Source organism: Notolepis coatsorum (assembly GCF_963971535.1).
Source record: "Notolepis coatsorum genome assembly, chromosome: 19".
Lineage (NCBI taxonomy): Eukaryota > Metazoa > Chordata > Actinopteri > Aulopiformes > Paralepididae > Notolepis > Notolepis coatsorum.
This window is the reverse complement of record NC_140183.1, coordinates 15753792-15777639: the sequence shown is the minus strand read 5'-3', so window position 1 is coordinate 15777639 and position 23848 is coordinate 15753792. Positions and strand designations below refer to the sequence as shown.

Below are 23848 nucleotides of genomic sequence, written 5' to 3'. Positions count from 1 at the left end.
CTTTTGCTATAAACTCTGCTAATACTGAGTCACTATTGAGAACACGAGAGAGAGAGAGATTAACAAGTAAAGCGTCTTTTATAGACAAACTGAAATATATCTTACCTTGCCGTTCAAAAGTTACGTTTTCACTGACTCTCTTGATTTCTGGGTCAAAATGATGTCATTTGGTACAGATGTTGTAACCGGAATCCTCGCGGTCGAGGATTACATGAAAAAGTGTGTGTTTGAATTAAGTAATTTGCTGAAATACAGTTGTTCTTAATTTTCTCACTTGCTATTTGAGAATGTTAGTTATTATGTTCTCAATGCCTCTTGCATTGTATGATAATTGTGTGGAAGAGTTTGCTAGTTCTAGTGCTACCCCTTTGTACATTGTGAATGTGTCTGACAAAAGTTAACAATAAATAATGTTATTAGGAATACATTTGCCTCCTGCATGAAGTGTGCATAGCTGAATAGACTGTATTTTAACGTCGTCATATGGTGGTACTTGGAGAGCCAGCTACGTTCTCAGGTGGTACTTTACGTAAAAAGGTTGAGAACCACTGCTCTACAGGACCAGGAAGCTCACATAAAGAAACAAAAGGAACAACTTCAGCTTGAAGCGGACATAGCCGCATCGGCAGCAAGGCTGAATGTTCTGAGAACCTCTGGGTCAGGGGTGTGGAGTGCTGCTTCTCGTAAATCGGATGGAATGGAATCCTACTTTGAAAAGGGCCTCAACATTAATGCAGAGACATTTGTATCACACAAGGATGGAAGAGGACAACCTGCATACGTTGGAGGCACACGGCCAAAGCAAAGGCAATCTGATGGAGCCAAATACCTCCAGAAGCCCTCAGCACTCGCACAGACCCAGACTATGATCTCAAACGCTACAGAGTACCCAGCGCTCACACAGAGACAGAGCACGGTCCCAAAGACTACATGGCCTCCATTGTCTTTGTATAGAGACATACAACCTGTTTCCAGGAACAACAGCAGTGAACAGAACAACATAATGTCTATTATGCAAAAACAAAACGACATCACTTCCATGTTGGTGCATCAGCAATGCATTGCTTCCCTGCCTAAAAGAGACATCCAACCATTTGAAGGTGACCCTCTGCAGTACCATGGCTTTATGTCCTTTGAACAGACTATAGAAAGGAGGACTGACAATGCTGTTGATTGCCTGCACTATTTGGATCAATACACCAGGGGGCAGCCTAAACAACTAGTCAGAAGTTGTCAACATATGACTGATGGCACTGGATATGCTACGGCGAAGGCTTTACTCCAGGAACACTTTGGGAACAAGCATGTCATAGCATCCGCTTACATGGACAAAATCTTTGCATGGCCAGCTATTAAGTCGGAGGATGGGAAAGCCTTACAAGCATACAGCCTATTCTTGCGCGGATGCTGCAATGCCATGAAAGACGTACATAATCTAAGTGACCTAAACACATCTGCAAACATGCTTGCCGTCATCAAGAAGTTGCCCTACAAGCTGAGGGACAAATGGCGAACAGAAGCATGTAACATCCAGGAAAGACATCGCAAACGTGCTATGTTTACTGACATTGTGACTTTTATTGAGCGGGAAGCGAGAATCGCTACAGACCCTGTATTTGGAGACATACAAGACGCTCCAATGACGGGGGCTTTCAAGGAAAGTGGCAGAGCTAGACCTGTGCCTCGTCTTCAGGCTAGAGGGAGTAGTTTTGCCACAACATATTCCCAGATTGAAGGAGATGCTCATTGGGAAAACAGAATTAAGGATGGATATGAGGAGGCTTGCCTTTTCTGCAAAGGGGGTGGACACACACTGGAGTCGTGTACTCTATTGGAGAGGAGAGCTCACAGCGAGAAGATGGAGTTCCTGAAGGAGAATGGAGTTTGTTTTGGATGCTTGTGCACTGGGCACATCAGCAGAGAGTGCAGGGAACGTCTGTTTTGCAGGACATGTGGCTCACGACACCCCAGCTTGCTTCACATCCACTCTAAGGAGAATGGAGATGCAGAGAAAGGCAGGAGCAACTCAGACAGAGCAGTGGACAGAACTCTAGTCGAAATCCATACCGGTGGCCTTACTGGGGCCGGTGATCAAGATTGCAAGCTTGCCATCGTACCAGTTAAAGTTAAATCCAGCAAAGGTCAAAGGTCAGTGGAAACCTACGCCTTTCTAGACCCAGGGAGCTCAGCGTCCTTTTGCACTATGGGTCTGATGGATAAACTGGGACTCTCTGGGAGGAAAACAAGGATCCTTCTACGTACCATGGGCCAAGAAAAGGTGGTTGACAGTTGCATTGCATCTGACTTGGAAGTCGCTGGATTGGACAGTGACCGGTACTGTGCAATGCCCAAGATCTTTGCACAGCATCAAATGCCTGTCAATCGAAGTAACATCCCACGACGGCAAGACCTGGAAAAATGGCCTCATCTGAAGCATGTCTATCTGCCACAGATTGATGCAGACGTGGAGATGTTGATCGGTCTGAACGTTCCCAGAGCCTTAGAACCACTGGAAGTCATCAGAAGTGTGGATGGAGGGCCATATGCGGTCAAGACGATGCTTGGATGGACTGTAAATGGACCAGTTGGAGGAGACGACAGTGTCATGGCAGCGTTTGGAGCTAGTTCTGAAAGCTCGAGCAGCACCAATAAGAAGAAGAAAAGGTCAAAAAAGATCAAGAAGGAGAAAAAGGAGAAGAAGAGACAAGAGGAGGAGAAAGCCAAGGCAGAGGCCATCCAACAGGCTGATGGAGGGAGTGGTCTTCCCCCAGTGCATAGGACTGGTACTGCAGCACATTACAAGAACGACAGAACAAAGATCAAGCGGAACTTCATCCCCGGTGACATAGTGCTCAATAATGGACAATTCCGCACCACGGAATTCCTGGATCATTGGGAGGATTACAGAGACGATGCCAGACAAGAACGGACTTGTGCGACAGTTTCTGGATTAAGACAGCTTTCTATAGACCTGTGACAAAGATTTGCCTTCTTCAAGAGTCGACAAAGTCATGAAGGTTTCGCTTCTTTCCCACGACTTTGGATTACTTTGACTTTTGAGTGGCATTGAAGTACTTTGATTTTTTTCGTGACTTTGGATTTACTTGATTCTGGGGGGGTTCGATTCAAGAAGAGTATCGAGACCTTATGAACTATGAACTCCTTGCGCACAAAAAAAATGATACACCACCATGATACACCATGATACATCACCATGATACACCATGATACACCACCATGATACACCATGATAAACCACCATGATACACCACCATGATACACCACCATGATACACCACCATGATACACCATGAAACACCACCATGATACACCACCATGATACACCATGATACACCATCATGATACACCATCATGATACACCACCATGATACACCACCATGATACACCACCATGATACACCACCATGATACACCACCATGATAGACCACCATGATACACCACCATGACACACCACCATGATACACCACCATGATACACCACCATGATACACCATGATACACCACCATGATACACCACCATGATACACCACCATGATACACCATGATACACCACCATGATACACCATGATACACCACCATGATACACCACCATGATACACCACCATGATACACCACCATGATACACCATGATACACCACCATGATACACCACCATGATACACCACCATGATACACCATGATACACCACCATGATACACCACCATGATACACCATGATACACCACCATGATACACCACCATGATACACCACCATGATACACCACCATGATACACCATGATACACCACCATGATACACCATGATACACCACCATGATACACCACCATGATACACCACCATGATACACCACCATGATACACCATGATACACCACCATGATACACCACCATGATACACCACCATGATACACCATGATACACCACCATGATACACCACCATGATACACCATGATACACCACCATGATACACCACCATGATACACCATGATACACCACCATGATACCCTGCGATACCATGGCTTCAGGGTCAAACCAGGTTACCAAATAGCCAAAAATGTAATAAAGAATTTGGGAGAGATATAAATGTTTCCGTTCTTGGGAGGATTCAGTGGAGGAGGCATATGAAAGGAAAAAGCTGAGATATGCAGATTTGGCAGCAGAAACTGAACAGCAAGGATGGAAAGCTGGAGTTTGTCCAGTGGAAGTAGGATGCAGAGGATTTATAGCACGATCAACTTTATCATTATTGGGAGAGTTGGGGATTCATGGGCAGGGTTTGTGAAAAGCGGTAAATTAGATGTCAGAATAAGCATTAAAAGGCAGTCAGTGGATTTGGTTGAGGAGAAATGATGTCAGCTGGGGGCCAAAGGTTAAGAGTATTACTCTGTTATTGCTGTTTCATGTGTGGTATTGGTATCAGGAATTGTATTTTTGACATAGGATAACATAGGGAGGTTTGGCGTGTGAATGTCATGGAAAAGTGGGAACTAGCATGGAGGGAGGTGGTTCTGGGACATCGGAACTAACCGCTGAGCCTTCCGAGGTGTCGTGGGCCTAACTTGAAGAAACACCAGTGAAGTACTGCAGTGAAGGGGGGGTGCCCCACTGGATAATCCTGGTGATATGCTGGCTCTTGCTGCTTTTGCTGCTGGCTCTTGCTCCCCATCTATCTGCACACTGGGTTGTGATGGCCATTGGGTTTTTTCATTGAACGTTTATGCTTATCATTAGGGCACAATTATCTTGGGTTTTATTATAATAATACCTCTCATTGCATCATGGTTAATCTTATATGAGGTATTTTACCATTCCACACAAATTTGGTCATGGCAGCCTGCAATTTACTCCAATATTTTGCCAGAGGAGGGAGAGGTAACATTGAACTGAAAAAATGTACCCTCTGCAAAATATACATTTTGATTATAGAAACTCTACTATGTAATGAGGTAGGCAGTGGCACCAACCTGTCTAAATATCATTTTGGTTAATGTCTCATAATTAAATGTAGCCGTTTAGTGTACTGAATCGAACCTCTACTCCTAAAGAAGTTAAATTCACAAGGTACAGGGATGAGGAAGGGACTTGATATTCACGGGTGTTTACATTTTTATTTTGTTTTCTATTTTATTTCTTTCATGTTTTACATATAGTTTTAGTTTTTTGTTTTGCATATATATATATATATATTTTTTTTTTTATGTTTTAAAATAGTACACTCATTTGAGTAGTGGAAAAGGGGTAGTATTAAATAAGTGTATACTTCTTCCTACTCCTTTTCGAACATGTAGATTGAGTTGTTTTGCTTTTTGTTATTGTTTGTTTGTATTCATTGCATGTTCGAAATAAAGATTTCAAATCAAATCAAATCAAAATGCTTTACTACAGGAGTGATCTGAGGGACAGATGACTCACTCAGGGGTAGTAATGTGATTGTTGTAGCCAATTTGATGATTTTACTGTGGTTACTTTATTGTATGAAGGTGCTGTGTTATTGTGAAGGTGTTATTGAGATTATTGACTAATTAGCTGGGCAGGTGGCATAGGCGGGGCTCAGATGATCTCGGGCACAACCTATTTATGTGTGTCACAGGTGTGCAGCGGAAGGGAATTGGGGAAACGTCACAGGAAAGCCACACAGTTTTCAGTTGTTTTGAGTTATTTTTAGGTTTATTTTGCAACACTAGTTTATTTGTTTAGGTTACAGTTTAAACACTGAGTTTATGTTATGCTTTGCTTTTTCCACCCTGCAAGTGAAAATAAAACTTTTTAAATGCACTCAACGAGAAGACCTGATTTACTATCAACAAGCACCACGCGTTGGAAAGAGCTTCGTACCATAATTATTCCCTCACTGGCATCTTTTTGTTGTTCAGTTGCCCTTATAGTGATTGATGTACATTTTGAGCCAGCGGTTCTAGGGGCATTGGGAACAGAAAATGACTAAGAGGACAACCCTGGCGTGAACCTCTTGTGATGAGGAAGAGAGGAGAATAGATTGTACCCGTTAGAATCATGATCATGTCAATCCCAGAGCACTGAGAACTGACCACAGATAAGGCCATTCTAACTAGGGATGCACGATATTGATTTTTTTGACACCGATATCGATACCGATAACTTTATGCTCCTCAAGCCGATAACCGATACCGATAACCGATATTTATTGTATTATAATATTTTTTTTTAAATGTATATATATATATATATATATTTTTTTTTAGTATTTATAAGCTCCGACGTCATCGGTACTGCTATCGGTACTCGAGAAATTATGGAGGTTTTTTTGAGGAATTTAAACGTCGCAAACTAATCTTGTTGGCCGTTGTCTATATCTCTCCTGCCTCTGTGTCTCTGCCTGCGCGGGGAGCGGGCTGTGCTGTGCTCTCTTCTTCTCCCACACACACACACACACACTCACTCACACACACACACACACACACACACACACACACACACACAGGTGCTGCGCTGCCGAGTACAGACAGCTCTGCTCTCATAATGGCGGACAGAACGAAACGTTCAAAAGTCTGGGTCTATTTTACTAAAGTCGATGCTGACAACGCTTGTTGCCACAAGTGCAACAAGACATTTGCCAGTAATGTATAAGCGCTGGTACTTGTCAATGTGGCTGGCGGGGAGATAACGTTAGCTCCGAGTAGAGTAATGGCTGACAATCCGGAGGTAAATAAACGAACGAGAGCTTCTGATTGGTGGTAAGAAGAAGAGGTGGGTGCAAGCGGTGGGACATAATTGGCAGATCGACTGTCTGTCTCCGAATGTAATGTGACTACGTCACAGCCAAGAAAGGCAGCGCTGGATTTGTGAAAAACTCCCTGTTCCTAAACCACACGCTATCAGTTTTACCACAGTACTGGCAAAACGGGAGGAGGCTATAATAAAAACAAGCGCCCTTCATCCAAATCCACCCACACCGGATTTCTTTTAACCAAAAGATTTATTATATGTTATCGGAGCTATCAATAACGTTATCGGGTTTATCGGGATGACGTCATAATTGCTGATATCGGCCCGATAATTATCGGCCCGATAATTATCGTGCATCCCTAGTATTTAGTATGTAACCCAACCACTGTAGTTGATCACTGTACAACAGCTGCATGTCTTCCTGAGGTATTAGTGATGTTTACTTTAGGTGTGCTTGTAGCCACCTTGTTTAAAGTTGTTGTTTATAATATACTGAAGATGTTCTCTCTCTCTCTGTCTCCCTCTCCCCCCCCTCTCTCTCTCTCTCTCTCTCTCTCTCTCCCTCCCTCTCTCTCTCCCTCTCCATCTATCTCCCTCTCTCTCTCCCTCTATCTCTCTCTCTCCCTCTCTCTCTCTCTCTGATAGAATCCACATCTAAAAGTGCTACACTTGGGTCCATGTGACACGTACGTCTCTGCACCACAAGCATTGTTTTCATCTGGTCACAGAATACTGTGGAGTTGCAGTATATTGTGTTGACTGCTGTATTGTGATGTCATGATGAATAAACAAGGACATTCATGTAACTGCTTTGGGGTCAATTGTTAAAGGGGTACTCAGTGATGTACCTGAACGCATTCATATTTTGGGCGAACGTGAACTGAACGTACTGTATTTCCACTAGATGAACGTAATTGGGAACACGTTCATTCTCGGCGCTCTATCACAGTATAACTTTGTTCAAAAGTGTACCAGATTTGGGACGGTCGCACACACACACACACACACACACACACACACACACACACACACACACACACACACACACACACACACACACGCACACACACACACACAGAAAGGGCTGCCCCTTCAAGGCAATGGTAGGGGAAACACTGATAAATAATCACAATGTGATGGAAATGCCAGTATTCTGATTGCGGTCTGTGGTTGTGGCAATAATTTTGACAAATAATAGCTTGCAGCAACGTATTGAAAGAAATTCATTTTTGAAACCATGAACTTTAGTTCAACATTTTTAATTATGAACTATGAACTGAACTAGTTAATTTTTTAATTTGTGAACTGTGAACTGAACTAGTTCATGTAGAAAGTGAACTTTCCCAACACTGGGGGTACTTCACCAAAAAAACTACGCTGATTTACTTTGCACACATCCAAACAGTTTTACACACATTAGTTTGACGGTTATTGAGAGTAAATGAGTTTGAATATGGCCATCGGTGATTGGTGTGTGTGTTAAATCTGCATGACAAATAAAGACTTCTTCTTCTTCTTCTAAATCATCATCAATTAAAAAAGACGATGGCCGATGGGTTCTGAGGTTCTGAGGCAACCCTAATAATAAAACATATATATTATTGTCCTCCCTCCAGATTCTTGCTTTCCAAAGGTCCCCATAAGGATAGGAAAAATAAGGACACACACACACACACTACTCTACAACAAAAGGTCACTAAGATTTGTATCATGCTTGAATAAACAGGCACACTGCTTCCTTTTATGTAACTAAAAGTGTCTGTATGTGTGTGTGTCTGATATCTGACAATGTCCTGGTCTGAGACACTGTTTAGGTCTGGTCTTGGCTGTGTGCATGCGTGCGTGCGTGCGTGTGCGTGTGTGTGTATCTCTAGTTTCTGCAATGCTGTTGTAAAATCTGTAGTACTAAAACACATTTTAATATCTTGGAATATGCTTTCACCAAGTTTACAATCACCCCTGCCACTCTAAAGATCATGCAATGATCATGCAACATAAAAAAAAATAAAAAGTATCAAGTATAAAGTTTAAAGCTCAATATATCAAAACGTGGCACTTTACAGTGAACAGGAGGTCTATTTGTATTAAAAACAATAGATTGTTTTTAATTTAAATGTCTGGAAAAAAATAAAAATGTCAAATGATATTTTCGTTGCCTTTTTTGAGTTGATCTAAATGTTACTGATTGTTAATATTGTTCATATTTATTTACCTAATTTATGTGCAATCGTTTCAGCTCATTGTAGAGAAATGCACCGATGCTAACAACCGCCTTACTGCGTGTGTCTATGACGACACTGTTGACACCACGTATCCGTATCCGTGCTAAACACTGTGCCACCATGCCGTCAGATCTATTATGGTTAGGCTTTCTCAAAGGGGAACAATGCTAATTATTTTACACATGATCTCACATCATATCCCAGAGGCTCTAAACTGTTTTGCACGCGTTCATTTAGTCTGACAGTTAATGAGTTTGAATATAGCCGCCACCGGTGATGTCATCAGAGGACACTGTGTTGTGTTAATTACAGCTCAATGAAAGAGCCACAGGGTGAATTTATGAATCACTGAAGTAAAGGTCACAAAACGATAGTGTTACACATATAATTTCTCAGTGATTATATATACATACTGTAGCTTTCAGTGAGTATATACACATACTGGAGCTTTCTCAGTGAGTATATAGACATACTAGGGCTGACCTTCGAATTTTCTTTTTGCCATTCGAAGCTTCGGGCCGAGATTCGATTTGAATTTGAAGCTTCGAGATAAAAAAAATAAAAATAAAAATTATTATTATTATTTAAAAAAAAAATTATGTTGTGGGACTTGTACAGCACTTTGTTCAACTTTGTTGTAAAGTTTAAACCTTTTTAAATCTTAGACAAACGAAACACTTTGCTTTCATGAAATATTGTAAGCCGTCATTTGAGGCTTTATAAAAGCAGCACAATGAACACAAATCTGTCAGTGCTGCCGAGTCCGACCTCATCTTAAATAACAAACGGCATTGCTTGTTGTAGTTAACAAAGAGAGGCAAAGTTGATTTTGCAGGTAAAAAAAATAAAAAATAAAAATTATAGAATTATTATTATATATTTTTTTTAATATATTCGAATTTTATTTTCCCATTCGAATCCCATGCCCATCGAACGAAGCTTCGAAGCTTTGAAGTATTTAAGACAGCCCTACTGTAGCTTTTGTGAGTATACACATACTGTAGCTTTATCAGTGAGTATATAGACATACTGGAGCTTTCAATGAGTATATACACAGCTTTCTCAGTAGGTATACAGTACCTGGTCAACCTGGAAAGTGGATGTGTCCTTGGCTAATGACTCCTTTTCTCTTACGACAACCTCCTTGGATATTCGTAAGAGAAAGCATATGACAGTTACCCCCGGATTCATCAATGCGTGGAGAGGTTGTCTTAAGTTAACTTGCCAAAAGATCACAGCTGGGAGCGCGTTCTCGTAGACCCGGTTTGCATACAGACACGCCCCTCCATATCATTATAATGCAAGGGCCATGTGCAAAACAAGGGTCAGCATTGCATGTGCTGATCCCCGTATTCAACAGGTAGCGCTGAATCGCTTTGCGATGGATCAAAATTAGATTCGATTCAAATGTATTGTCATCATACAGTACACTATAGCTATAGTGGAATAGACTATATTAATATTCCATATTTATACCGTCTTGTTGCTCGCTCCTGGCCACCTGCCGCAGCCCACGCACACACACACCAGACGCCAAACAGCCAGCAAGATCTCCACTCCGAAGAAATTGACATTTCCTAATAGATAGTGCACGTCGATGAAAAGGTATGTGTCTGACCCCAACCCCCCCCCCCCCCCCCCCCCCCCATCTCTCTGAGTGGTTGTCTCATAGTGTTGACCAAGGTGGTGGATGTCTCTGGGTCTTGGCCAAGATTGCAGTGACTGTTCTACGTGCACCACCGAGGCCATGGATCAGCTTCTTACCGTCTTCTATCCGTGGTCTGTCAACGTGGTTTAGACGTTGAGTTCATTACTAGGTTAAGTACTTCTATTCTATTCACATAATATGCTTACTAGTTACTACATATATCTATTCTATTCACATATATGCTTACCACATGTATCTATTGCTATGTCCGCAAACTGTCTAACGCCTGTCCCGTCTCCCTGTCTCCCTGTGAGTGGCTGTCTCATGGTGATGACCGGAGTGGTGGACGTCCCGTGATGAAGACCGGGAGGATACGACCCTCTCTGCGCCGCCCCCATGGCCCATGCCTCAAATAGATCCGCCATCAGCTCTATTTTCAATCTTTCAAAATGTTCAGTTGCTATCACATGCACTTATCTGTGTTTCATTACACGTATGTGTGCATGCTTACCAACTGTTTCGCCTGTTTTATTGCAACACTACTATCACCGACATCTAAGAAGGGAGATCCCCCCTTGAACGGCCCTTCTAAGGTTTCTCTCCTCCACATTTTTTCCTATTGCTAGGGTGTAGAGATAACGTGTTACAGTACTCCAGGCTAATAGGTGGGTCTTCCCCAACGACGGCACAATATTGCACATTCCGGCCATAAATGCTTTCACTGCTACACGACTGCTACACGACAAAGTGTTAACCCTTTCACTACCACACTACCAAAGGGTTAACCCTTTCACTGCAACAATACAGAAGGTTAACCCTTTCACTGCCACACGACAAAGTGTTAACCCTTTCACAACCACACTACAGAAGGTTAACTCTTTCACTACCACACTACAGACGTCTGTTAGTGTGGTAGTGAAAGGGTTAACCTTCTGTAGTGTGGTAGTGAAAGGGGCAGGAGTTCAGTGCATGTGTGAAAGGGGCAAGGCGGAGGAGAGGAGGGGACGGGAGGAAAAGCTCACATGTGTCATCATCCGCACCCTTCAGTGGCTGCAAGTCTCTCCCTCATCATCCTCTTCTCTCTCCTCTCCCGTTATTTTGCTTTTTCAAAAAATCAGCTGTAGACAGCTTCATTTTTAACAGGAATGAGCCGTTTCAGCTCTGAGCCACGCCGTTTCCTTGACTGACAATAACTTTTTTTAGACTATGCAAAGTTTCCAGTTGCCTATCCCAGTCGGGGAGGCATGGAGTGTTCTTCCAGGCTGTAGTTAGACGTGACTGGCGTGCTCAGCTAATAGAAGGATAAACAATATCAGAGGAGCAATATGTCAAGATATCATCTTAAAATAGATCACATGACTGCATCTTTGTTTTAGTGAACCATTCAATTTCACTCCCAGTGACCCCCCCCCCCCCCCACTCCCAGTCAGTTGTACAGCCCTGTCCATATTACTGTATATTCTATTGCATTTTTATTCTAATTTAGTTTACATAATCCCTTTTTATTTTATTCTACTTTAATTGTCTGTTAATGTTGATGGACCAAGACAAATTCCTTGTATGTGCAAGCCTACTTGGCAATAAAGACCTTTTTGTGAGGTTTCTGTCCTTGCTCTCTCACTCGTTCTGTTCCTTTAACCACCTCGCTCTGTTTTCATTTGTTTTTTCTGTTAATTATTTCAATTCCCTCTTTCACACTCTTCTCCCCGTTGACGTCATCAGAGACGTCGCTGATTGGTTCTCTCAGGTCCGCACGCTTTTCAATCACATTCCCCAGCTGTCACTGCTTGTCAATCAATCAATCCCTTATTATTTATACCCCGTTTCTCCACTCTAAGTTTGTTGGATCGTCTTGATTTTTCTCTGGTTGCATTCTCCGTTTTGCTGCTGCTGCTGCTTTTGCTCTCTGTGCTATCTCCAGGATTTTTCCAAGAAGCCTTCCTCTTGGACACCTGTTCCCGTGGCGCGCGCTCGCTCCGCTGTTGTTCCAGCACCATTACGCATTACGTCTGGGTGAGTTTTTATTGACTGTCTTGATCTATTCCGTTTTTCGTGTGTTACTATTACACTGAAGATTACCACCTTTTTGTCAGACAGTCACTCACCCAGCGTTCCTTTTGGTTTGTTCCCTCTGGGATAATATTTTTGGGACTTTTCATCTCCCTCTGTGTGTTGCTCACACCGAAGATATTATTTCACATTTGGATTGTTTTTGGACTTCACTACTGTGTGTATATTACACGAAGATTTTCACTTGGGACTGTGTTTGGAATTTTGCTCACTGTGTGTATTACACGAAGAGATTCACTTGGGAGTTGTTTTGGAATTGTGCTCACTGTGTTTAATTACACGAAGATTAGTTCACCCTGTTCTCCTGCTCGTTCAACCTGCACTGTTGTTGACTCGTTCCCTCTCTCCCTCTCTCGGTCTCGCAACACATCGGAGATTCTGCCGAGAGAATTCTGCAGAGCGGTTCTGACGTCAACATCTGCTATTCCCAGACTACCACCACGGGAGAAGCTGCAGAGCGGCAGAACTTTTGCCCCCTGGCCTATGTACCTGTCTTGTTGACTTGCCTATCCTGTACTCTTTATATTTAGTATTCAAATAAACAAGCCCTTGTATTTGGCAACTCTGAATTCCTACTCTCTTGTGTCGTGCGTTTGGGGTCGGTGTCAAACCATAACATTACGATCCAACCAAAATGACGACCCCAGCCGACACAGAGAGGGTCAGAACCGCACTTGCAAATCAAGTCGAGTTGACCAGGGATCACAGTCTCCAATTAGAGCGGGCTGCGGCTGCGGTGCAGAATCTCAGGGATCAGGTCCTGCCTATGCAGGGTTCTATGGCCGCTATGGCGGGACAACAGTCCGACATTCTCGCTCAGCTTCACTCGCTGGGTGACACCGTTAATACCTTTCATCTCTCACACCCTTCAGGAGCATTCCCCGCAGCCCCAGCAGATCTCGCATCTCGGGAACCCCGTCTCTCCGTCCCACGGCTGTTCGACGGTAATCCCGAGGAGTGTGCCACATTCATCATGCAATGTGAGTTGGTTTTCCGTCATCAACCAAGCAGTTTTTCTGCTCGTGGGTCCCAAGTGGCTTATATAACGAACTTACTTTCAGGCCATGCTGCCCAGTGGGTCACTTCCTCCTGGGCAATGGAAGCAGATTTTTTGTTTTCCTATCCAGACTTCGTGGCGGAGCTCCGCAGAGTGTTCCACCATCCAGCCCGAGGTCTGGACCCTGGAGCCCGGTTGGGGACCTTCCGACAGGGGAGCGGCAGGGTGACGGACTATGTCATGGAGTTTCGACTGGCGGCGGTGGAGAGTGGATGGAACGAACCTGCTCTTCGCCTAACCTTCTTGAGGGGGCTCAGTGATGCAGTCCGGGACCAGCTCGCTACCCGGGAGTTGCCCGACTCCCTCGAGGATCTGTTTAGCCTCGTCATCCGTATTGACGGACGCCTCCTGGAGAGAAGGCGCGAGAGGACCCGACTGTTACCTCCTGAAGCACCCCGGACTCCTGGACGCCCGGTCCCCAACACTACTGGTGGTAACAGGCTTCCCCGTTCGGTTCGCGAGGAGGAACCCATGCAGCTGGGACGCTCTCATCTGAGCCAGGCGGAGCGTGAGGCAAGGCTCAGGTCCGGTCTCTGCCTCTACTGCGGAGGTGCGGGACACCGTATCGCCGACTGCCCCACCCGGCCAAAAGATCAGGCTCACCGAGACCCCGGGAGATCCTGGTGAGCCGTTTTTCCCATTCCCAGCGCCGCGCACCACCTGACCATCTGATGAGCGTCACCCTGGCCTGGGGGGACCAACGTGCCACGGTGGAGGCCCTCATCGACTCTGGGGCAGACGAGAATTTCCTCGACTTCGAGTTTGCCACCCGAGCCAACATACCTCTTGAGGACCTTGTGAGGCCCTTGGAGATCTTTTCGTTGGACCAACACCGCCTGGCCGACATCTCTCAACGCACCGGCCCAGTCTTGCTGACCATCGCTGGCAACCACGTCGAGAGAATCCAGTTCCTCATTACCCAATCCCCCCTTGTCCCGGTGGTCCTGGGTAGGCCCTGGCTCGCGCTGCACGAGCCCCACATCGCCTGGTCCTCCGGTACCATCAGGGGCTGGAGCTCCTCCTGTCACGCCCGCTGTCTGCAGGCGGCGTCCTGTCCCCCGCCCCGGAGGCCCGCTGGTGAGTTGCCCCCGGACCCCTCGTCCATACCTCCCGAGTACCACGACCTCATGGAGGTATTCAGTAAGACCAGGGCTCAGGCCCTTCCACCTCACCGCCCCTATGACTGCGCCATCGACCTCTGCCAAGGGGCTCCCCTTCCCGGCAGCCGCCTCTACAGTCTGACTGTCCCGGAGAAGAAGGCGATGGATCTCTACATCTCTGAGTCATTGGAAGCAGGACTCATTCGGCCTTCCTCCTCCCCGGTGGCGGCCGGGTTCTTCTTTGTTGGTAAGAAGGATGGGGACCTGCGACCCTGCATCGACTATCGTCAGCTCAACGAGATCACCATCAAGAACAAATACCCCCTACCTCTCATGAGCTCCACCTTCGAGCCACTGACCCAGGCCTCGTTCTTCACCAAGCTGGACCTCCGAAGTGCCTACCATCTTGTCCGTATCCGTGAGGGCGATGAATGGAAGACCGCCTTCAAGACCCCCAGGGGCCACTACGAGTACCTTGTAATGCCGTTCGGCCTCACCAACGCCCCGGCGGTATTCCAGGCACTCATGAACGACGTCCTTCGTGACATGCTGGAGGTGTTCGTGGTGGTGTACCTGGACGACATTCTCATCTTTTCCAGGACCCTCGAGGAACACATCCTGCATGTCCGCCGTGTGCTGGAGCGCCTCCTCCACAATCGGCTCTTCGTCAAGGCGGAGAAGTGCCGTTTTCACTCCAACTCCGTCGACTACCTGGGCTTCATCGTTGAGAAGGGCTTGACCCGAGCGGATCCTCGCAAGATCCAGGCTGTGGAGGATTGGCCAGAACCCACCACTCGGAAGGAGTTACAGAGTTTCCTCGGGTTCGCCAACTTCTACCGAAGGTTCATCCGGAACTACAGTCAAGTGGCGGAGCCACTTACCAAGCTAACCTCCCCCGCTCTGCCGTTCGACTGGTCCCCAGCGGCATGCGCTGCGTTCCGCTCCCTCAAGAGAAGGTTCACTTCTGCCCCTATCCTGCTCCACCCTGACCCCAAGAGACAGTTCATCGTGGAGGTGGACGCCTCGGATTCTGGCCTGGGCGCTGTCCTATCCCAGCGATCTCTTTCAGACCAGAAGGTGCATCCTTGCGCCTTCTACTCGCGTCGCTTCCTCCCCGCCGAGAGGAACTACGACACCGGCAATCGGGAGCTGCTGGCGGTCGTGGCTGCGCTGGAGGAGTGGCGTCATTGGCTAGAGGGTGCCGAGGAGCCTTTTACCATCTGGACGGACCACAAGAACCTGACGTTCATCCGCGCTTCCAGGCGCCTCAACGGTCGGCAGGCGAGATGGGCCAGTTTCCTCAGCCGGTTCGACTTCTCGCTGACCTTCCGCCCCGGTTCCCGCATCACGAAGGCCGACTCCCTGTCCCGGATGCACTCCAAGGGGGCTCCACCCTCTGAGGACCCTTCTCCCATCCTCCCGGAGGCCCTTCCAACGTGCTCCAAGCAACGTCCCTAGGAGTCGTCTCTTCGTCCCCGACTCTGTCCGGTCCCAGGTACTGCTGTGGGGCCATACCAGCCGGTTCGCCTGCCACCCTGGCGTCCATCGCACGTTCTCCTTCCTGGCTCGTCGTTTCTGGTGGCCCACCATGCGGAACGACGTCAAGGAGTTCGTATTGGCCTGCGCGGTCTGTGCCCGCAGCAAGGCCTCTCACCAGGCACCCTCCGGGCTCTTGCAGCGACTTCCCATCCCGAGCCGTCCGTGGTCACATGTGGCGCTCGACTTCGTCACTGGTCTGCCCTCCTCCCAGGGGAACACCTGCCTGCTGACCGTGGTGGATCGATTCAGCAAGGGGGTCCACCTCGTGGCCCTCTCCAAGCTTCCCTCGGCGGCCGAGACGGCGGACCTCCTGACGCACCACGTGTTCCGCCTTCATGGCTTTCCCCAGGACATCGTCTCTGACCGGGGGCCCCAGTTCACCTCCCAGGTATGGCGGGCCTTTTGCAAGGGATTGGGGGCAACGGTCAGTCTCTCCTCTGGTTATCATCCCCAGACTAACGGGCAGACGGAGAGGATGAACCAGAGCGTAGAGTCTGCTCTTCGGTGTGTGGCAGCCGAGAGACCAGCATCCTGGAGCCGTTTCCTTCCCTGGGTTGAATACTCCATCAATTCAATGGTCAGTTCCGCCACCGGCCTCTCCCCTTTTGAGGTCTCCCTGGGCTACCAGCCCCCTCTTTTCCCCGCACAGGAGACGGAAGTGGCAGTTCCCTCCGTGCAGGTCCACCTCGACCGCTGCCGACGAGTTTGGGAGATCACCAGGACCGCGCTGCTCCGGACATATGAGCGCGCCTGTCGTGGTGCCGACCGGCGGCGGGTTCCTGCGCCGACTTACCGCCCTGGGCAGAGGGTGTGGCTCTCCGCGAAGGACCTCCCGCTACGGTCCTCGGCCAAGAAGCTCAACCCCCGTTTCGTCGGGCCTTTCGAGGTCCTGAAGGTACTCAGTCCGGCGGCCCTGCGCCTGAAGCTTCCTGCATCCATGCACATCCACCCCGTGTTCCATGTCTCCCGGGTTAAGCCCGTCTCCCTCAGTCCCCTTATGCCTCCAGCTCCTGATCCGCCGCCTCCCGTGTTGGTGGATGGTCACCCCCAGTGGCAGGTCCGCCGGTTGATGGGCGTTCGTCGGCGGGGCCGGGGGTTCCAATACCTGGTGGACTGGGAGGGTTACGGCCCTGAGGAGCGTAGCTGGGTCTCCCGGCAGCTCATCGTGGATCCCGGCTTGATCACCGACTTCCATCGAGCCCATCCTGACGAGCCGGTCGGCCTGGTCGCCGGGTGGCTCCCGTGGAGGGGGGGGTACTGTGAGGTTTCTGTCCTTGCTCTCTCACTCGTTCTGTTCCTTTAACCACCTCGCTCTGTTTTCATTTGTTTTTTCTGTTAATTATTTCAATTCCCTCTTTCACACTCTTCTCCCCGTTGACGTCATCAGAGACGTCGCTGATTGGTTCTCTCAGGTCCGCACGCTTTTCAATCACATTCCCCAGCTGTCACTGCTTGTCAATCAATCAATCCCTTATTATTTATACCCCGTTTCTCCACTCTAAGTTTGTTGGATCGTCTTGATTTTTCTCTGGTTGCATTCTCCGTTTTGCTGCTGCTGCTGCTTTTGCTCTCTGTGCTATCTCCAGGATTTTTCCAAGAAGCCTTCCTCTTGGACACCTGTTCCCGTGGCGCGCGCTCGCTCCGCTGTTGTTCCAGCACCATTACGCATTACGTCTGGGTGAGTTTTTATTGACTGTCTTGATCTATTCCGTTTTTCGTGTGTTACTATTACACTGAAGATTACCACCTTTTTGTCAGACAGTCACTCACCCAGCGTTCCTTTTGGTTTGTTCCCTCTGGGATAATATTTTTGGGACTTTTCATCTCCCTCTGTGTGTTGCTCACACCGAAGATATTATTTCACATTTGGATTGTTTTTGGACTTCACTACTGTGTGTATATTACACGAAGATTTTCACTTGGGACTGTGTTTGGAATTTTGCTCACTGTGTGTATTACACGAAGAGATTCACTTGGGAGTTGTTTTGGAATTGTGCTCACTGTGTTTAATTACACAAAGATTAGTTCACCCTGTTCTCCTGCTCGTTCAACCTGCACTGTTGTTGACTCGTTCCCTCTCTCCCTCTCTCGGTCTCGCAACACATCGGAGATTCTGCCGAGAGAATTCTGCAGAGCGGTTCTGAGGTCAACATCTGCTATTCCCAGACTACCACCACGGGAGAAGCTGCAGAGCGGCAGAACTTTTGCCCCCTGGCCTATGTACCTGTCTTGTTGACTTGCCTATCCTGTACTCTTTATATTTAGTATTCAAATAAACAAGCCCTTGTATTTTGCAACTCTGAATTCCTACTCTCTTGTGTCGTGCGTTTGGGGTCGGTGTCAAACCATAACACTTTTTGATTCTGAGTGAGGGTGACAGTCAGTTTCAAGGATGGCGTTTATAGGTTTTTGCAAATTACCTCTTGTATGTAAGTGTACCTCTTGTATGTTTGACAGAGTAAACCAGAGAGTGATAAATAAACTTTAAATAAACTCTGTGAACTTCAATATAGGTACTTTGACGTTGTGTAGTCCCTTCTCATTAAACACCAAACTATCTTACATTTAGTGATGCACGATATATCGGCCGCCGATATAATATCGGCCGATATGGCCGTTTTTTTACACATCGGTATCGGACCGATATCAAGATAGGGCCGATATTAAAAAAAAAAAAAAAAAAAAAAATTATTATCTTTTTTTTTTCTTTTTACATGTTTTGGCCTTAAATAGTTTCAAAATATCAGTCATTTCTGAAAATAAGTTACAAACGTAAAAAAATTATGCGTTTTGGAAAATAGCTCTTTATTTGATTATCATAAAAAAGTGTTTTCTATACAGAGATATCGACATCGGTAAATATCGGTATCGGCCAGAACAGCAATATTAATATCGGTTATCGGTATCGGCCACAATTTTCACATCGGTGCATCACTACTTACATTAAAGTCAGTTGATCATTTACATTTACATTTTACATTTAATCATTTAGCTGACGCTTTTATCCAAAGCTACTTACAAGTTCTGTACGACAAGTCATCGGGAAGGATACAACTTCCTCCCCGCAGAACTCCGCACCGCCCCAACTCTGGACTCATTTAAAAAACTGCTCAAAACCCACCTTTTCAACTTGGCCTTTAACCCCTATTTTCTCACTTTATATGTATATGTATATGTTGTGTCTGTCCACTATGTTTGTTAATTTGTCACCCCCCCCCCCCCCCCCTATGTAAAGCAACCTTGGGTCTTATGAAAGGCGCTATATAAAACGAAGTTATTATTATTATTATTAACCCTATCAGCTGAGTAACAATGTTCATCAAAGTGTTGAGTGCTACAGTTTATTAGGACAAGCCCCGTTGTTGATCAGTCCCTTGAATAACTTTGTACTTTATTGAATAGCCTACATGTGCTATATGCCCAATCCACACCGTGCCTGACAGCACAGTGAAGCCCACTGAACTACTAACTCTAATGTCAAGGACGGTTGAGATGGAAAACAGATATAGCCTGAAAGAGATTAGGCCCAGATAGAATATCACCGCTGCTACTATATCAGGACGACAAAGAGATTACACTCAGTGAAAATATCACCTCTGCTATGTACTATATCAGCAGGACAAAGAGAGGGGGAGGAAAAAAAGGGAGTAAGAGAGAGAGAGAGAGATTGCACAAACTCAACAAAACACAAAAAAGAGAAGCATATGGCTTCAGTCAAGACAGAGCTACCATGTCTATTAGGGGAGCGTGAAGGCCCGGTCAGGGAGGGGTCCGAACATTACAAAGCACAAATCTCTATTAATAATGGTAAACTTGTATGAAAGAGTACTGGCCCCTGTAAATGTCCTAACTGGCCCCTGTAAATGTCTTAACCCAATAATACACGAGACCCTCTTCTTGGGACCAAGTAAGGTTTTGTCGATAATCCAATGTACAGTTACCCCCCCCCCCCCCACCCAACCACCTCCAATGTACAGTCCCCCCCCCCCCCCCACCCCACCCCACCTACCCACCCCCCCCCCATCCACCCCACCTACCCAACCTCCTCCAATGTACAGTTTCATCGTCAAATGTATATACTCTCTTTTTTAGACTATTTTTGTATCAAAAACAGTACTGTATTTGTAAATCTGGTATGTCATAAATGTATAGATGTAGCAGTACTGTCTATCTGTCATGTATGTCATATTATGATGAATTGAAAATGGGGGACCCTGATGTAAACAAGACGAAAGTCTTTCTCTGGTCTGCATCCCCTTAACAATTGTGTGTATTGAGCCGTACTGTATTGTACCCATTCTGCAATCTGTTAATACAATTTTCAATCAATCAATCAATCAATCAATCACCACCAGCTCTACTCTCTCCCTCACTCTCTCTGTGGGGCATCTGGTGAGAATGTGCTGGGGTTGGCAGTTGAAAACACAGGGCCCTATGGGCGGAATAATAAAGAAAATAAACATCAGCATCTTCCTTGTGAAAAAATAGTCACAGGCTGCAGGACCGAATTTTCTGCACGCGCTCGCGCGCACACACACACACACACACACACGCCCAGTGCCGTGGATCACAAAATGGGTAACACCACCAAGAAATAAGAAATATAGTCGTCTTACATTACTTCATTATTACATCATTACAATAGGTAGGCTCACAGTGGCAGTCAGACCTATATTTTCAGTATTTGGTGGCTATAATGAGGTTGAATTGAAAATGGGGGACCCTGATGTAAACAAGACGAAAGTCTTTCTCTGGTCTGCATCCCCTTAACAATTGTGTGTATTGAGCTGTACTGTATTGTACCCATTCTGCAATCTGTTAATAAAGTTTTCAATCAATCAATCAATACGTCGATAATGCACTGAGTAACACTGAAGTAGAACACATCTATTATTACGATTTAAAACAAGATCCAAAAGTGTTCCCGCTTTCCTGTAAAATCTAAGATTAATTGGGACAATTTGAACCTATACAGACTACAGTCCGAAATGTCGACCACACTTAGCCTAATGGTTTCAGAAACACTTGAAAGATTGGTTGTTCGACTTCGGTCCCTCAACTCAAATATAGTGATGGAAATTGAGCTACAACACTACCATATCACAGCAGTAGACACAGCACCTAGAAAAACCACAATGGACCAAAAAGATGAGCAGGTTATGTTTACTCACCATCCGTCTTGAAACGAGATAGCGACGTGATTCGCCGTGGATCATAGGTCCGTTAATGGTAACTCTTGGAAGGCAGAAGGCGCGTCTCTTCGCCTAAGTACAGATTTCTCGAGGGGGGGATTGCCAGGGGCGTTCAGAGAGTTTCGGGGGGGGGGGGGGGGGGGCGCTTCCCAGGGGCGTTCAGAGAGTTTCGGGGGGGTGGGGGGGGGGCGCTTCCCAGGGGCGTTCAGAATGAATGAATGAAAACTTTATTTAACAGATTGCAGAATGGGTACAAATACAGTACGGCTCAATACACACAATTGTTAAGGGGATGCAGACCAGATAAAGACGTTTGTCTTGTTTACATCAGGGTCCCCCATTTTCATTTCATATTGACATTTATGACATATTCAACATATACATGACATTTATGGTATGGCGGCTACGTGGCGTAGTGGGCAAGGCGCTCGCCACGAATGACGGAGACGCTGGGCTTGCCTGTTCGAGCCCAGCGCTCCACATTGCTTTCAGTTTAGCTTGTCGTTCATACTAATACACATTGGCCGTATTAGGGGGTGGGAAACTGATGGGTGGGGATCGGGCGTTGTGGACAGCGACTCCTACAGGTCGGTTGGTGCGCCTGCGCAGTAGAATCAGGAAGTGTCGGGAGCAGCGTGAGCCTCCCACGCGTTACTCCTCGCCACTGAGAGATCGAGCTGCGCAGGTGAAAAGATGCGACTGCTGTTACCTCAAGTACCGGAGAGGACTTGTGCTATGTATGACTTAGTCCACATTGCAGCCGGCTTGTGGGAGGCAAGAAACAGCGTTCGTGACAGGGGAGGGTTGAATTGGATGATACGAAATTGGGATGGGAGAAAATATTGAAAATGGGAGAAAAAGTGGATCAAAAAAAAAATACATGACATTTATGGCATAGGGACATATAGGTATTTAGTACTGATACATTTATGACATATACGGTATTCAAATATACAGTACTGTTACTCATAGATCCTGACAGAGTATATACATATGATGGGGAGGGGACTATACATTAGGAGGGGGTGGGTGGGTGGGTGGGAGAGAAATATTCATATACGGCGGGGAGAGACTATATACATGCGGTGGGGAGGAGACTGTCTATTAGGAGGGGGTGGGGGTTGGGGGTTTGGACATTTACGGTGGCCAGTTTCGAATTGCAGCCTCCCGTAGGTGCGGTTTTGAATGTGGGTAGGGATTCACATTCCTTTACAGCTTTGGGTAGGGCGTTCCACATTGATGTGGGGGGGGGGCTGCAAATGAGCTTTCTCCGCTTCACTGTTTGAATCATTGACACAGAGCAAACAGCCAATGTAACGGAATGTTGCTGAGTCACAAGTATTCTGAAGAAGCCTAACTGTAAACAGGCATGGTATCCAGACATAAACACTGAATGACACGTCATTTTGAGATTTTAGGGAACCTTGCGGATATACGTATTTCTTTTTTTTTTATCCACTTTTTCTCCCATTTTTCTATATTTTCTCCCATCCCAATTTCGTATCATCCAATTCAACCCCTCCCCTGTCACGAACGCTGTTTCTTGCCTCCCACAAGCCGGCTGCAATGTGGACTAAGTCATACATAGCACAAGTCCCCTCCGGTACTTGAGGTAACAGCAGTCGCATCTTTTCACCTGCGCAGCTCGATCTCTCAGTGTCGAGGAGTAACGCGTGGGAGGCTCACGCTGCCCCCGACACTTCCTGATTCTACTGCGCAGGCGCACCAACCGACTTGTAGGAGTCGCTTGTTCACAACGTTCGATCCCCACCCTTCAGTTTTCCCTCCCCGTAATACGGCCAATGTGTATTACTGCGGACGACCAGCTAAACTGAAAACAATGTGGAGAGCTGGATTCGAACACGCGAATCCTAGCGTCTCCACACTGGTGGCGAGTGCCTTGCCCACTACACCACCTAGCCGCCCACGGATATACGTATTTCTTTAGTTTAGTTACTTACTTACTTAGTTACTTACTTACTTACTTACTTACTTACTTACTTACTTACTTACTTACTTACTTACTTACTTACTTACTTACTTACTTACTTACTTACTTAGGCCTTTAAATTCCCAAAGGAACATAGGCCGTCGACGAAGCTCCTCCATCCTGTCCTGTCTTATGCCCTCCGCTCCAGATCTTGCCAGGACGCGTCTATTCTTAACCCAACGCATGTTTGCTTCCGTGTTCGCGTTTTGTGAATCTGATTGGCCACTGCCGTTTCTGGTGCGATCTGATTGGCCACTGACATTTCTGGTCATGTGACATGTGCGCCCAATCGCGTGACGCGCCCATTTCCG

At 46.4% G+C, this 23848-nt stretch overlaps 1 protein-coding gene across 2 annotated transcripts in view; it reads right to left on the bottom strand.

The window, feature by feature from the left end:
* Positions 1–21587, bottom strand: part of LOC311246096 (death-associated protein kinase 2-like) — a 54983-nt gene extending 33396 nt beyond the window's left edge. For both annotated transcript variants that reach the window (XM_084336170.1, XM_084336171.1), the window contains exon 1: positions 21527–21587. The gene's annotated coding sequence lies outside the window, so the exon portion shown is untranslated. The remainder of the gene's footprint in view (positions 1–21526) is intronic.
* Positions 21588–23848: the final 2261 nt, after the last annotated feature.